This window comes from Physeter macrocephalus, chromosome 13, assembly GCF_002837175.3.
Source record: "Physeter macrocephalus isolate SW-GA chromosome 13, ASM283717v5, whole genome shotgun sequence".
NCBI classification, from domain to species: Eukaryota; Metazoa; Chordata; class Mammalia; order Artiodactyla; family Physeteridae; genus Physeter; species Physeter macrocephalus.
The window spans coordinates 79,343,028-79,358,142 of NC_041226.1; the positions used below are offsets into that span (position 1 = coordinate 79,343,028).

At 49.1% G+C, this 15,115-nt stretch overlaps 1 protein-coding gene across 3 annotated transcripts in view; it reads left to right on the forward strand.

Annotated features, from left to right (window-relative positions):
- COL4A2 (collagen type IV alpha 2 chain) overlaps positions 1-15,115 on the forward strand; it is a 178,520-nt gene that overhangs the window by 99,422 nt on the left and 63,983 nt on the right. The window lies entirely within an intron of this gene.

Here is a 15,115-nt window from a genome sequence, read left to right on the forward strand (position 1 = left end):
CAGTAGAGTCCCTGCCCTTTGTAGACTGCCAGGATCCAACAGCCCCATACGGTGAAGGAGCAAAGAGGCCCCCGTTGCCACCTGATCTAAGGGCTTCTGCCTGCAGTGCTAACATTGCCGCCACTCCTCTGAGACCCTTCCGTCCATGCTTCCCACCACCATCTTCTCATCTCTTTCCTTCAGCCGCTCCCAACATCAAACTAAAAGTCACTTCTAGGGGCTTCCCTGGTGGCACAGTGGTTAAGAAGCCGCCTGCCACCGCAGGGGACACAGGTGCGAGCCCTGGTCCGGGAAGATCCCACACGCCGCAGAGCAACTAAGCCCGTGCGCCACAGCTACTGATGCCTGCGCTCTGGAGCCCGCGAGCCACAACTGCTGAGCCCGCGAGCCACAACTGCTGAGCCCGCGAGCCACAACTGCTGAGCCCGCGAGCCACAACTACTGAAGCCCGCGCGCCTAGAGCCCGTGCTCCGCAACAAGAGAAGCCACCGCAATGAGAAGCCCGCGCACCGCAACCAGGAGTAGCCCCCGCTCGCCGCGACCAGAGAAAGCCCGCGCGCAGCAACGAAGACCCAACACAGCCAAAAATAAATAAATTAATTAATTAATTATTTTTTTAAAAGTCACTTCTAGACCCTTTTATTTGTTCACAACCAAACAGCCACCAGTTCTGACGCTTGCTGCCCATCAGGAGCGGCCAGGGGCTGCGCGCTGCCTTCTGTTCCTTAGCTCATCTCCTTCCGAGGGTGCTGCACAGAGAGAGCCCTCTTAGCCACAGTGGCCTTCTCCCACCATAAGCTTGTTCTGCCGGGAGGTGTACGCTTAAGTCTCCAACCGCTGCCCCGTATCTGAAAGCTTCTTCTCTCAAACACCCAGAGAAACGCTTTGTTCAGGAAATGCATAACGATTCCGTCTTTTTACCATAAAACACCGCCACCAGCATTCAGAAACGATCAGGTCTTTCCAACGTAATCCTTCTTCAACAACACATCTGTTCGTGGGAGCGGGAGGGAACGCGGGTCAGAGGTCTGTCTGATTGTCCCGGGGAGTGTGCTGATAGCTCCGAGTTTCAGCCTGCAGCCCCAGGGCCGTCCTTACATACCTTTTGACCAGAGTTGCTAAAAAGGAACAGAACCGCCTTGTTTGAGTTTCACCTTCTCTTTCTGGCCCCAGTCCCTTTCCAGCAGAAGGGGAATTAATGAGCCGTGAAGTGGTCGCAAACTGAGCAGCATCGAGTTAGAGCAGAGACATGGGGCTTTTAGAGAATCACGGAAGGATTGCGGTCGGCTCAGCTTTGTCGAGATTTCCGTGAACCCAAGCCTACATCTGTTTGTTTTTGCAGTCAGTTTGTCCATCTCTGATTATAGCTTCGTGAAGATCCGTAAAAAGATACATTCGGGGTCCACGGTCCTACCCATGACTCAAGGGAGGTCCAGCTGGGTGGTGACAACAGCCTCTGGAATGTTCTGGAAAGCTGGGTAGGAATCCCCTCCTCGACAGGCCGGCTGAGGGACCTCCACCGCCTGGTGTCTCTGTTCCCCCACTTGTAAAATAGACCTAAGAACAGACCTACCTCACAGAGGTGTTGCAGGCATTACGTCATTGTACTGTTGGAAAGTGCTCCAAACAGTAAATGCTCTGGTCTGGAAATGTTAGTTGCTCTTATAACCTCGTCCCACACAGGGGTCAAATCCAATAACTTGATCGCTATTTCTTGGACCTCTGCACTGGGTTTGGGTTTAAAAGGCCCTCAAATATCTATCTATCTATGTCTCTATCTGTATCTGTATTTAGAACACATTCCTTTGAGCAAGTCAAAAGGGAAGGGAATTATAAAATAATTAATTACTGAGTTCACTCAACTACCCCACGAAGAGAAAAATGAGATTTGATAAGCTCTTTAGACAACATTGGAATTCCGCAGTCAAAATTTTCGTCAGAATTTTCCCCATGGGAGGCTAGCTCCCCATGACAAATGCGGAGCCTGCCCTCTGATCCACCGAGGGGGGTCATTCTAGCCCCAAACGATTGCAAAATCTTGGACTTTGCAAAGCTGTCTGAACCGAGGGTGGGGTGGGCCCTTGTCCCAAAGAGCGCGACTGACTGCCACCTAGTGTTGGCCACCAGAACTGCAAGGTGTTCCTCAGGGAGAATCAAAGTAATAAGAAGGCATCTTGTTGATATAAAGTTAAAATTTGATTTTCAATCTGAGACCTTCGGCAAGCGTGGAAAATCTTCCTTTTATAGCTTTGCACAGACCCACTTTGGCAAACTCGCTCCTTTTCTCCGTAACCTTTAACCCTCCTGAGTCACGGTAGGTGTGCTAAACAGCTTATCTCTGACAATCGTGCTCAGAACAGCCTGGTTCAAATATTACCAGGACTGAGCCTCCTGGAGATGGGAGCCCTGCATTCCAGAGCCCTTGCCTCATTTCCTATCTTGATTTCAGCAGACGATGGATGTCTTATTTATCTTCCTGATCCTGAGCGCAGCAGCTTCGGTAGGGCCCATAACGCCCCATCGTAGAGGCCTGGAAAGCCATCTGTCTGACAACGCAGATAAAACCAGACCATCCACTAGACCGACACTCAGAAACCCCACAGATCTGGCTCAAAGAGTCGACAAGACCTGAGGGCGGGGGGTGTGTATTTTGACATATTCAGGTGACTTAAGGAATTGAAGGGAGAGAACAAGAGGGCCACAGTTTTACCCACTGAAGCTCTGCCTTGGAAGTGCTTCAGAAATCATGAGCTCATAATGGTCTTAAAAATGGTCTAAAAACAGAAGACTCTGGCCTTCTGCCTCCATGTGGGAGGAACCTGCATTTTGTCATGGGGCGGAGCTGGATGACCTCAGAGCCATAATTCATTCATCGAACGGTCCTGAGCACATTCCGGGCATCATATGCTGTAGCAGAGGCTGGGACAGGGGCTTGGAGGAGGCCTGGTCCGCGCGGGCTGCACACTGAGTACTGTGTTTGGAGCAAGCTTTTCAAGCCCCTGGTCTAGGTTCAGGGTCAGGAAAACGTCCCCAGAGACTTGAGCCACAGCCTCTAGAGCCCCCAAGAGCCCAGGCCAGGACGGCAGGCATGTGCAAAAGCCCTGGGGTGCAGGGGCCCTGACCCAGTGCCAGGAGCTCAGTCCGCCTGAGGCAGAGACACAGCAAGCCTGGCTTCCCCGACGCGGGCTGGACAGGCGGGACACCTGCAGACGAGGTAGGCAGACGAGGTGGATCCCTGAAACCTGACGACAGATCCGATGTGGAAGGTGAGGGCGAGGGAGAAGAGGAACCGCGAATGGTTGCAGAACCTGCAGTTGCTGGGAGAGACCCCTCACAGGTGGGCCACCTGCACCTGCAGGAAGAGACCACTCAGGTGGGCTTCAGATGGTTCTCTCCTTGGAGAGAAAAAAAAAAATGCTACAAGGGATTCACGTAGACTCACGCGGTTTTAAAATCACTGGCATAATGTCGCTGAGCTTTAGGAAGGAAAAGTGTTATAAATGCTGAAAATACAGGAAAATTCCATCCTAAAGCATCTGGCTGGGCTGCGGTGCCTGTCCACATGGGGAAACTCATGCAGCGCTCTGCTTAGGGGCCAGGGAGGGACCCCTGGATTTTACAGCTGGAGGGGGTCTTGGTGGCATCTCTGCACATTTCCCACACTCGAGAGGAAACCTTCAGAGGGTCAGCAGTGGTGAGCCACCCTGTCCATCTCAGGGAGCACCCAGCGTGCAGGCGGAGGGGATGCTGGGGGGGCGGTTTCCCAGGACGGGCAGAGTGTCAAGGGGCCTGCACCTCCCCGAGCTGTTCCCTTATCTGTCCCAGGTGAGAAGCCTGACTGTGCATCGGAATTGCTTGGGGAGCTGGTTAAAAACAGAGATTCCCAGGCTCCACCCCTTCCCACTCCCAAGCTGTTAGACCAGAAATTCTTAAGGCGCCAGACTCTCCCCAGCTGATGCTCTGGCGGCCAGCCAGGACCAGTCCTGGGACAGGAACCATTCCTGAGTGATGGTCTCAAGCTCCGAGGAGCGCTCAGTTACCTGGGATCTTATTAAGATGCAGATGGGATTCAGTGGATGATCCCAGGAGCTCCCGGGGATGCTAGGGTCCAGAGGCTTCCGGAAGGCCCTTCCAAACCTGATATTTTATGAAGCCTCTGGGAAAGTACTAGGCTATCAGTGGTGAAAAGCAGAGATGTAAATTTGAAAAGTGGCGTATGTTGGTCTAATTTAAAATGACTGTCATTCCCTGTAAGAGTCTTGCTCAAGAAGAGGCTGGTGTTTCTGTACCAGAAAGACAGGCATGCATACTGTACAACAATGTATGAGAAGAGAATATTCTTTTACAAAAATGAAATGAAGTCCATACAATAGGTAAAAACTTTGGGGCTGATTTTCTCTTTAGTTTCTGTACAGTCGAAATTTGTTAGCTCTCTTGTTTCCCGCCTCAGTGTGGTTCAAGGTAACGTGCTTGCCCCGCAGAGATCATCCCTGCCTTTGAGGCCCTTTGCTCTGAGATCACGTTTCAGGCCTGATATCATGTTCGTCCTGGTCCCCGCCCCCCGCCCCAGGCCCTCCTGCCCTCGGAACTCACATTTGTAAAGAAGTTGACTGTGGGTGGTTTGTCTTCGTGGAGAAGAGCAAAGGCACCAAAGTTGTGGTCACGATCCTGATTGACTCTGAGCAACCCGTGTGACAGGGGCTCACGGGGGGCTGGACCGCCAGTTTTCATTGCAGGGGGATGTCCCAGAACCGGTAAGGATGGTGCTACAAGTGGAAACTCTGAACCCTGCACTGGATCCAGCATCAGCAGTAACGTGGAAGGAGGGAGATTAAAACCATAACGGGTCAGCTCTGCAGAGCTCTTAGGACAGCTAAGGGAACAAGCTGACGATACCAAGTGCTGACAAGGACCTGGAACTCTGGTGCATTGCTGGTGGGAACACAAAATGGAACGGCCAGTCTGGAAAACAGTTCTGCAGCTTTATTTTTTATTTATTTACTTATTTTAACTGTGCAGGCGTCCTCCTGTGACTGGGTTCCCCTGGAGGTTTTTTTTTTTTTGGCTGCGTTGGGTCTTCATGGCTGCACGCAGGCTTTCTCTAGTTACGGCGAGCGGGGGCTACTCTTCGTTGCTGTGCACGGGCTTCTCATTGCGGTGGTTTCTCTTGTTGTGGAGCACAGGCTCTAGGCGTGCGGGCTTCAGTTGTTGCAGCGCTCAGGCTTCAGCAGTTGTGGCTCACAGGCTCTCGGGCGCAGGCTGAGTACTTGTGGCGCACAGGCTTAGTTGTTCCACGGCATGTGGGACCTTCCCGGACCGGGGCTCAAACCCGTGTCCCCTGCGTCGGCAGGCGGATTCTCAACCACTGCGCCACCAGGGAAGCCCCCTGCAGCTTTATTAAAGTTAAATGTACTCTAACCATAAGACCCAGTGCTCTCATTCTTGAGTATTTACAAAAGCATGTCCACACATACAAAAAACACCATACATGAATGATTTTAGCAGCCCAATTCACATTGACCAAAAACTGGAAACGATTCAGATGTCCTTCAGGGAGTGAATGCATAAACATCGTGGTGATGGGATACAACAGAGCACTCCTCCACGATAAAAGGGGTCACTCTGGTGATACAGCAGGGCGGTGGATCTCAAATGCTGAGTGAGAGAAGCCGACGCCAGAGTTGTGACACCGAGTGATTCCATGTGTGTGACCATCTGGAAGAGGCATGGCCATGAGACTAGAGGAAGACCAGTGATGGACAGAGGTTGGGGAGGGGGCTTGACCGCAAGGGGTGGCGAGCAGCCCAGCGACTCGAGCTGATGCCACCCGGAGCATCTGTGTGTCCAGACTCACAGAACTACACACCAGAAAAGTGGATTTCATTGTATGTAAATGTTAAAATAAATTTTGAAATCTGGAAGAGGAAATGAAAAAACTACATAGCGTTCATGAACGTACAATAACAGAAAAGTAGATTAAAGCCGAGGAAGGAAGAGGAGAAGTAGTCACACCTTTTCTCAGGATGGAGAAGGTGGAGCTCCAGTTAGAACTTGACCTTTTCAGGAACATTTCAAATGCAGAGGACCAGGAAAAAGAGCCCTGTGCCCAGCCAAGTCGGAACCCTCCCTGGCTCTTAATCTTTTTTCCTTTGTTGGCCAATTTTTTTTTTTCATAACAGACCAACTTAATATAACGCCAGCCTCGAGAATATTTTTCTTTCGTGTGACTGTGTTTAGTCTAAATGGAAAGGAGATAGAACTGTTGGTCCGGCTCCTGGCTGTGCCCCGGATGCCAAGAGGTCCCTCTCAAAGGCCTCCCGTCCGGTGGATCATCTCGGCGGGAAGGCCGATGTTTGAAAGGCCAGGCTCACTCTTCCCTCCGGAGGCTGTGTTTCCCGGGCTGCTGGCCGTCCCTGGACGCAGGGCAGTGACAGAGACAGGGTGTCACGACACAGTCTCCACTGCACGCGTGAAATGACCTAAGAATACAACCTAAGAGAACTAGTGAGAGGTTAGCACGTGCAACTCACACATGAAAATTAATAGTCTACAATTGAGCCCATAAATATTGGCGGCAAACTGTTTTCGTTACCAATCATCTTTTTTTAAATTAATTTTTATGGGAGTAGAGTTGATTTACAATGATGTGTTAGTTTCAGGTGTACAGCAAAGTGATTCAGTTTTACGTATAGAGACATCCACTCTCTTTTAGAGTCTTTTCCCATCTAGGTCATTACAGAGTATTGAGTAGAGTTCCCTGCGCTGTACAGCGGGTCCTTATTATCTATTTTATGTATAGAAGTGTGTATATGTCGATCCCAATCTCCCAATTTATCCCACCCACCCCCCCCTTTCCCCTTGGTAACCATCAGTTTGTTTTCTACATCTGTAACTCTATTTCTGTTTTGTAGATACGTTCATCTGTACCCTTCTTTTAGATTCCACACACAAGCGCTATCATGTGATATTGTCTCTGTCTGACTTACTTCACTCAGTGTGACAGTCTCTAGGTCCATCCACGTTGCTGCAAATGGCGTTATTTCGTTCTTTTTTATGGCCGCGTCGGATTCTTATAATCCCAGTGACTCCAGGGCTGTCTCCTGTTGTAGCTGTCACTTTCTAGTCATGTAAGCACAGCCTGGGGCCGCCCTGTGTGATAACTCATGATGACGTCAAGGCGACTTGACGACGCTCTGGTTGTTGATACCGTTTCCACGCGGTCAGCTGCTCAGTTAGAAAGAGCGTTTCATTGTTTCACACGTATGGGAGCTTTGACAACCAGAGCCCCGGAATCGGCTTCTTCCAGCCCATTCCTTGGCCACCACTTCTGCTCCCTCAGCTCATCCACACCACCTACCTCCGCGCCTTCTTGGGGAACAAGAGGCTTAGCAATCCCGTCTGTCTGTTAGGCAAGGCTTCGTCTTTAGGCAAATGAAATGTACTTATTGCCACAAAGCACAGAGGCAATGGAAGGCCTTTGCAGAAGACCAGCTTTTCCGAACTGTGCCAAGGCAGATCACATCCAGACTATAAAAAGCTCAGCCTCGTGTTGGGCTAAAGCCATTGTGTTCGACTCCCCATGTGCTGCCTATTTTCAGAATAAGGAACAGTTTTCAGACTTAGTGGTCCTATGGATGGAGAACAAGAGAGAATCTGTCTTTCCTGTGCTTTAAAATGTGACTCTTTCCAAGTCAAATCATTTCAGAGAAACTACCCAATAGCATCTTATTACAGGTGACACCGTCTGTTGTTGTTTTTTATGAAAGCCACATATAATGGAAGCCTTGACATCCTAGGTGTATCTTTTGCTCCTGAATCTGGTTTGGTCCTGACCCACTTCCACCCCTGCCGTCCTGTGGGCTGTGGGCAGGACGGTCCTAATTCCTGCCAGGATCACGCGCGTATAGACCAGCTTCCACACAAGGAAAGCTCCGTCTTGGTTTCTTTAGATTTTTTCATTTCACAGGCAGACATTTTTCAAAAGCACCTTGCTAGATGCTTTTAATACGGCATTTTACAAGCATCCTCTCTTCTTCCACTTCTAAATAATATCTGTTTTATAAACTCACTTGTAAGAATGTACTAGAAGGAAGGACTTGGTCCTATGCAACCTGCCGGTGAACTTCAGAGATGGTCTTCTTAATCTTGGCCTTCACCAGACCCCTTTTTTGTTGTTTGTTTGTTTTTAAGTCAAGTTTATTGAGGTATAATTTACATACAATTCCGTGAATATTGGCAAATGTGTCCAGCCTTGTAACGACCACCAATGTCATGATATAAAACAGGTCCGGGCTTCCCTGGTGGCGCAGCGGTTGAGAGCCCGCCTGCCGACGCAGGGGACGCGGGTTCGTGCCCCGGTCCGGGAAGATCCCACGTGCCGCGGAGCGGCTGGGCCCGTGAGCCATGGCCGCCGAGCCTGCGCGTCCGGAGCCTGTGCTCCGCCACGGGAGAGGCCGCAGCGGTGAGAGGCCCGCGTACCGCCAAAAAAAAAAAACAGGTCCACGACCCCAGGGTTTCCTTGTGCCCTTTCGTAGTCTGTCCTCACCCTCCACCCCCAGGCCTGGCACTCACTTTTCTGCTTTCTGCCTCTAGAGTGTCACCTAAATGGGATAATAGCACAGTATCGCATAAACAGGACGAACAGAACACAGCCTTTGTGTCTGGATCCTCCGCTGAGTGCAGTGCCTTTGAGATTCATCCTCACCGTCATGCACAGTGGATGGCTTCTTCTTTTTTCTTGCTAAGTAGTATTCCATTTCATGAATGGACCACGGTTTGTTTATCCACCGATGGAGACTCGGGTTGTTTCCATTTTTCAGCTGAAATAAGTTGAACCACTGGGAAGCACTGCCTAAAGTTCTTCTAGTAAAAGCGTGTGTCTGGCTTTAGCCGCTGGGTCCCCAGCAGTGATGAGACTTCGGCTTCTCCTCATCCTTTGCAGCACTTGGCGTTGCCAGTTTTCTCTGTGTGGGTGTGTCAGCCATCCCAGCAGCCCCAGCTACACCTTCTTCTGGATTTAATTTGCCTTTCCCTAATGACCGATGGTGTTTAACCCCTTTCACATGCCTGTTTTCCATCTGTACCTCTTCTGTGTTGAAGGGTCTGTTCAGATCTTTTACCCATTTTTTCAATCAGGTTGTTCTTTTCCTTATTATTGATTTCTGGGCACTCTTTCTATATTCTGTGTATGTGTCTTGTGACTCTTGCCCTCTCAGCGTGTGGCCTGCTTTCTGTTTTAAACGGTATCTTTTGAGGATCAAATGTTTTAATCTTATCAACTTTTTGTCTCTTATGGCTTGTGATTTTCATGTCTTATCAAAGCAACCTTTGCCTAATCCAGTCACAAGAATTCTTCCCTATGCGTTCTTCTAGAAGTATTACAGTCTTAGCCCTTACATTTAGGTCTGCATTCCATTTTGACTGATAAATGTTTGTCTATGGAGCCAGGTGAGGGTCAAGGATTGTTTCTTTACATACGGATGTTGTTTCCCTTATATCAACACTCGCCCTACGATCTGTGTCAAATAATTTTGGAGAGCAGGACAGCAGGATTCCCAGGAGGCCATATAATGCTTATTGAGGAATAAGTGAAATCTTTTATTTGGAATAGCACCCAGGGCAGGACTGATGTTTTGTTATATATTAATAAGGAGCTAAGGGAAAAGGTGGCAGAGTTAACATCAGCTCTGTCTGTTTTGCCTGGAGTAGGCAGTTGGCCATGTTTACTGATAGTTATTATATACGTAATATACAGTTCAATACTAACCTTCACATTTTACCATTAGCTTGGAAGAGGGTGTGACTTCACTCTGCCAGGTGATCGGCAATTGCTCACAAATGCTAATGATCATCCCTAAGAAAGGTGACTAATTCTAAAATTTAGACGAACAAGTTATTTTCCTGAATCCTAGAAAAAAAGGTCCTTTCAGCCTTTTGGGCCATTTGATATGTTCTCAGATGTGTGTGAACAGCTCACGGAATGAGCTGGGACTTGGTCTGGAATCCCCTGAAAGGTCACAGAGAACCACAGCATTGGAAGGAAGGGCCGGGAAGGCCGAGGAGGGGAGGGGCCGCCAGGGGATGGAGAGGATGTGGGTGTCTGGAGGAGCGCCCAGAGCCCATAAAAGGCGAGACAGGAGGAGTACACTTAGGAAGGAGAAGGGATTTCCTAGTATTCAGATGTTGGCCAGGAAGGCATGAAAAGCTTATTCTTATTCTACCAGGAAAATACCGCACCGTAGATTAAGTCCTGATGTGCAATGAAGCTTGGAAACGTTTCTCTTTATCGTTCTTTTTACTCCCTTTCCCAGTGGGGGTGTTAAGGCTAGCAAGCTGGATGGCAGCGGGCACCTCCTCGGGGTTGTCTGCACGTGAGGTGTGATTTCTCGGGGCCTTGATCGGTCATATCCATCTGCTACCTTTATTTTAGAGGCTGAGGCTGCAGAGGTCTTCAGCATGTGCACAGGTCTATTTTGCCCCTTTTCTCAGAAGTGAAAATTCCAAGGTCCCGAAAGCTTAGTAAGTGTCTCGGGACTTGAAGTGCGTTCCCTCCACGGCAGCGGTATTTAAGCAATGTGCACTCAAGGCTGGACTCATACTCTCAGCCCGTCCAGACCCCAGCTTCCAAAACTAGCCCTGGACGGCCCACGCATCCTCCGGGAGTGATGTCCAAAAGGGAGAGGCCGTGTGCGCCCCTCCATCCTAACGGTGACCAGCGCTGGTTCCTTCTTGCGGTTGCACTGAAGCATGAGACCAAAAACACTTTGTTAGAAGTAGTCTTCGACAGACATAGCTATTCGATTTTCTTCTGCCCAGCTCAGGAAGCCCAACCTCTCTTCTGAGATGCAACCTCATGCTGAAGAGAGTTTTCTTATGAAGACATACCTGCCTCCTAACATGCAAACTCCAGGAGGGGAAGGAGCGTGGGGTCGTGCAGGGATTCTCAGACTTCACTGTGCAAAGAACCCGCCTGGGCTCATGGTCAGGGCCGCCCCGGGAGGGCTGGGTGGGCCTGAGAATCTGCGTCTCCTGCAAGTTCCCAGGTGGCGCTGATGCAGCTCGTGGACCTCGACTCGAGCAGCAGGGGTGGCGTGGAAGGTGGACTCCGCCCCTGCCCAGACCTCAGTGCGTCAGTCATCCCTAACCCGAGCCCTCCAGACCCTGGTGGTCTCCCCTCTCAAGCGGGGGCGATACCTACTTCATGCACTTGTCCTGGGGGTAAAAACGAGAGAAACCGTTTTTTGAACCCTTCCGTGGCGCTTCATCCCAGAAGATACAGGAGTACAGGATCCTCTCATTATCCCGTTTCCTAGGACGTGATACATCTATACGAATCAAGTTCTCTGTGGGCGGGGGGCAGAGCACGTGGGCTTACAGCTCCTTTCCAGATGTCTGCTGGCTTTTGAGAAATATTTGGTGGAAATACTTCTGTCAAGTATACGGCAGGAATATTAGGAGCTCTAGAAATGTATGCAAAGACAGTTAAGCTACAGTCCTACTCTTTTCTGGGGTAATTTTTATTTTTAACATGACTTATTACAAAAAGAAAGGAAGAGATGGAAATAACTTTTCCGATCAGGACTTTTCGTCAGAGGCTGGAAGTCGATAAGGATGACGATTGGTACAGAGGAAAATCCTTTCTGTTACTAGTCATTCCAGCTGCTCTTTGCAAACACCCTAGATGCCCTGGTGGGCAGGATATCCTAGGGGAAATCTCATCCCTGATGACCAAAGCATGCATACCAAGGTCCTCAGACCTTGACATAAAGGTCCTTTCAGTCCCAGCAACGCAGGATTTGCGCTGAGAGCAAGGCCGAGGGACCAGTCCTGGAAGACGAGGGAATAATTCAGATTCCCCCCAGGCTCTTCCTGGCTTTTCCCTAGAGCCGAAGCTAGAGGGGATCCAGCGAAATGTTTCATCTGTCAGAGGCTCAAGATGAGCTCTTCAGAATGACACCATTTTCACACCCTCTCGGCTATATGTATTTTTAATGGAAAATAACAAGTCTTGGTGGGAATGTAGGGAAACGTAGGACCCTCACACATCGCAGGCGGGAATGTACAGCGGGGCAGCCGCTGTAGAAAACGGTCTGGCGCTCTCTCCCTCAGACAGTTAAACAAAGTTACCGTGTGATCCAGCCATTCCACTCCTAAGTATAGACCCAAAAGAGCTGAAAGCAGGGACTCGAACAGATGGTGGCGCGTGCACGTTCATAGCCGCACTGTCCGCAACAAACGAACTGGTTTATCCGCACGGTGGACTCTTATTCAGCCATACACGTGGATAAAGTACCGACACGGGCTACGACATGGATGCACCTCAAAAACATTACGTTAAGAAGCCAGACACTAAAGGTCATATATCATACATATGATTCCATTCATGTGAAATATGCAGAATGGGTAAATCCCATAGAAACCAAAAGCAGACGGTGGTTACCAGAGGCTGGAGGTTGGGGGATGAGAATGACGGCAGTGGGTGTATGGGATTTCCTTTGGGGTGATGAAGGTATTTTGGGGCTAGATAGAGGTGACAGATAGGGGACACTGTGAATATACCTGAGGCCACTTGAAAATGGGTAGTTTTGTGGTACGGGAATTTCACCTCCGTAAAAAGAAAAAAGCGAGAGCGTGTTCCAGAAAAGGAAAGGCTGGAGTTTTATTCCCAAAGTCAGACTTCCCATCCAAGAAACAAAAGTTAAAAAGACGCTTACCGACAATGGGAGGAAAATGAGACCATGATGTCATTAGTCACTCTCCCCATCAAAGGGAATCAGGAAAGGTTCATGAACTCGAGACAAGGTGAGGCTTTTCCTCGTTAAGACGCACGTCTCCCGTTTGGGTTAATGGGAGACGGTCGCTCTCAGTTGGCGCTAGGCAGCCGTACCCCCTGGAAGAGACGTAGATGATAGGCAATAAAGATGACCGTGTGATGATGAGGAACATTTTATCCCCCAAAGGTTGCCCCCTGTAAACACTAACAAACTCGGCGCCTCCGATAGTTACGGGAGTGCTGAGGCCTAGAGGCGTGGCCTGCAGTCACACACAAAAGAGAAATGAGCGCAGCTGAGGAGGAGCCGTAGAAGTCTGAATCAAAGCATGGTTGTCCCCGAACTTCCGAAAAGTGTAGCGTCCCAAGACCTTAGAAAAGGACGAGCCTGGGCTGTCACGTGTCCGAGGTCAGGGCTACCCGTCTCGTACCACAATCCTCCTCACCACTTTTTTCACGTTCTCCAAAGATTCAGATACGCTGGCTTTGCCGTGACACACGATGCGTGTGGTCAGGCTACCCCAGGGGAGCATCCGCTGGTTTCTGCACCGACTGGCCTCTCTGGAACTCGCGCGGGGAGAGCAGAGGACCTACCATCCCTGAAACGCTGACCTGGCCCCCGAGGGGGCCCCAAACTCACCTGTGTCTGAGGAGGCAGGGGCCCCAAGCCTTGGGGCAGGTCTCAGCCATCTAGCGGGATCTTAATCTCCATCTGTGTCCTCCACCCCGAAGACGCTTCTTTACTGCTCCCTCCGTGCCCGGGGTCCAACGTCTAAAGGGAGGGCCAGCATGGGGGTGATACTGACATTCAGAGGCAGGGTCTCCCCGCACCTTTCCCTCCGATTCTGTCTGTGACACGAAGGCCGCGCCTCACGCTGCATCTGAAATTACGCACTTCCTCTCAGTGGTGTGTGGCGTTAAGGACAGATTATAAACGTTCTGCAAAGACAGACAAGCGTCTTAGCTGCACAGTTTATATAAGAAAGGTTCTTTACAGGCACTGAAAGAGAAGACTAGAAATGCTGACTCAGAAGCCCCTTAATCTAAAGGCAAGACCAGCATTTGAAGTGTGAGAGCAAATGGGCCTTGGCAGAGGTGTGATGAATGAACAGCAGACTCACTCACTCAAGGAGGAATCAAGCCAGAGCTATAGGTGGTTGGGGATTTTTTTTTAATTTGCGCTAACCTGGGAGGTTCATTAAAATATAACAGTATTGCATAAGCACAGGAGATTTCTATGGCCGTGAAACTATTCTTTATGACACTGTTATGTTGGATACACACCACTATACTGTCATCAAAATCCATAAAATGTACAATACAAAAATTGTACCCTATTACAAATCTTGGACTTTAGTTGATAACATATCGGTTCAGCAGTTGTGATAAATTTACCACACGAATGCAAGCTGTCAATAATAGAGGAACCTGTGAGGGAATGGGCGGTAGTTGGGGGCGCAGAGAGGTATTTGGGAACTCTGCAGTTTCTGCTTAATTTTTCTGTAAACCTAAAACTGCTCTAAAAAATAAAGTCAATTAATTTAACAAAAAATATTAATATATAACTAATGCATAAATTAGTTCCAGTAATAAGAGAGCTAGAACCCCCTTTTTAACTTTTTATTTTGATTGTGGCAAAACACGCGTAACATAGAATTTACCATCTTAATCATTTTTGTACAGTTTGATGGCATTAAGCGTGTTCACATTTTGTGCAAACATTATCACCATCATCTCCAGGACTTTTTCGTCTTTCAAAACTGAAACTCTGTCCAGATAAAACTCTAACTGCCCTTTCCCCTCCCCCAGCCCCTAGTCGCCTGTATTGTACTTTCTTCTCTATGAATGTGACTCCTCTATAGGGGCCTCATGTTGGTGCAGTCGGACAGGATTTGTCCCTCTGTGGCTCATTTCACTCAGTGTAATGTCCTCAGGGTTCATCCATGTTGTAGCCTGTGTCAGAATTTCCCTCCTTTTTAAAGTGAATAATGGTCCATTGTGTGGATAGACCACATTGTGTTTATCCATCATCCATCAGTGGATACTTTGCTTCCACCTTCTGGCAGTTGTGGAAAATGCTGCAGTGAACATGGGTGTAGAAATATCTGTTCAAGTCTTTGCTGTCGATTCTTTTGAGTATTATTCCAGAAGCGGAATTGCTGGGTCACAAGGTAATTCTCTGTTTAATTTTTTGAGGAACCGCCGTGCACTTTTCCACAATGACCACACCACTTACATTCCCACCAACAGAGCACACGGGATCCAATTTCTCCACATCCTGGCCAACATGTAATTTTGTCCTTTTTTTTTTTTTTTTTTTTTTTTTTTTTTGCGGTACGCGGGCCT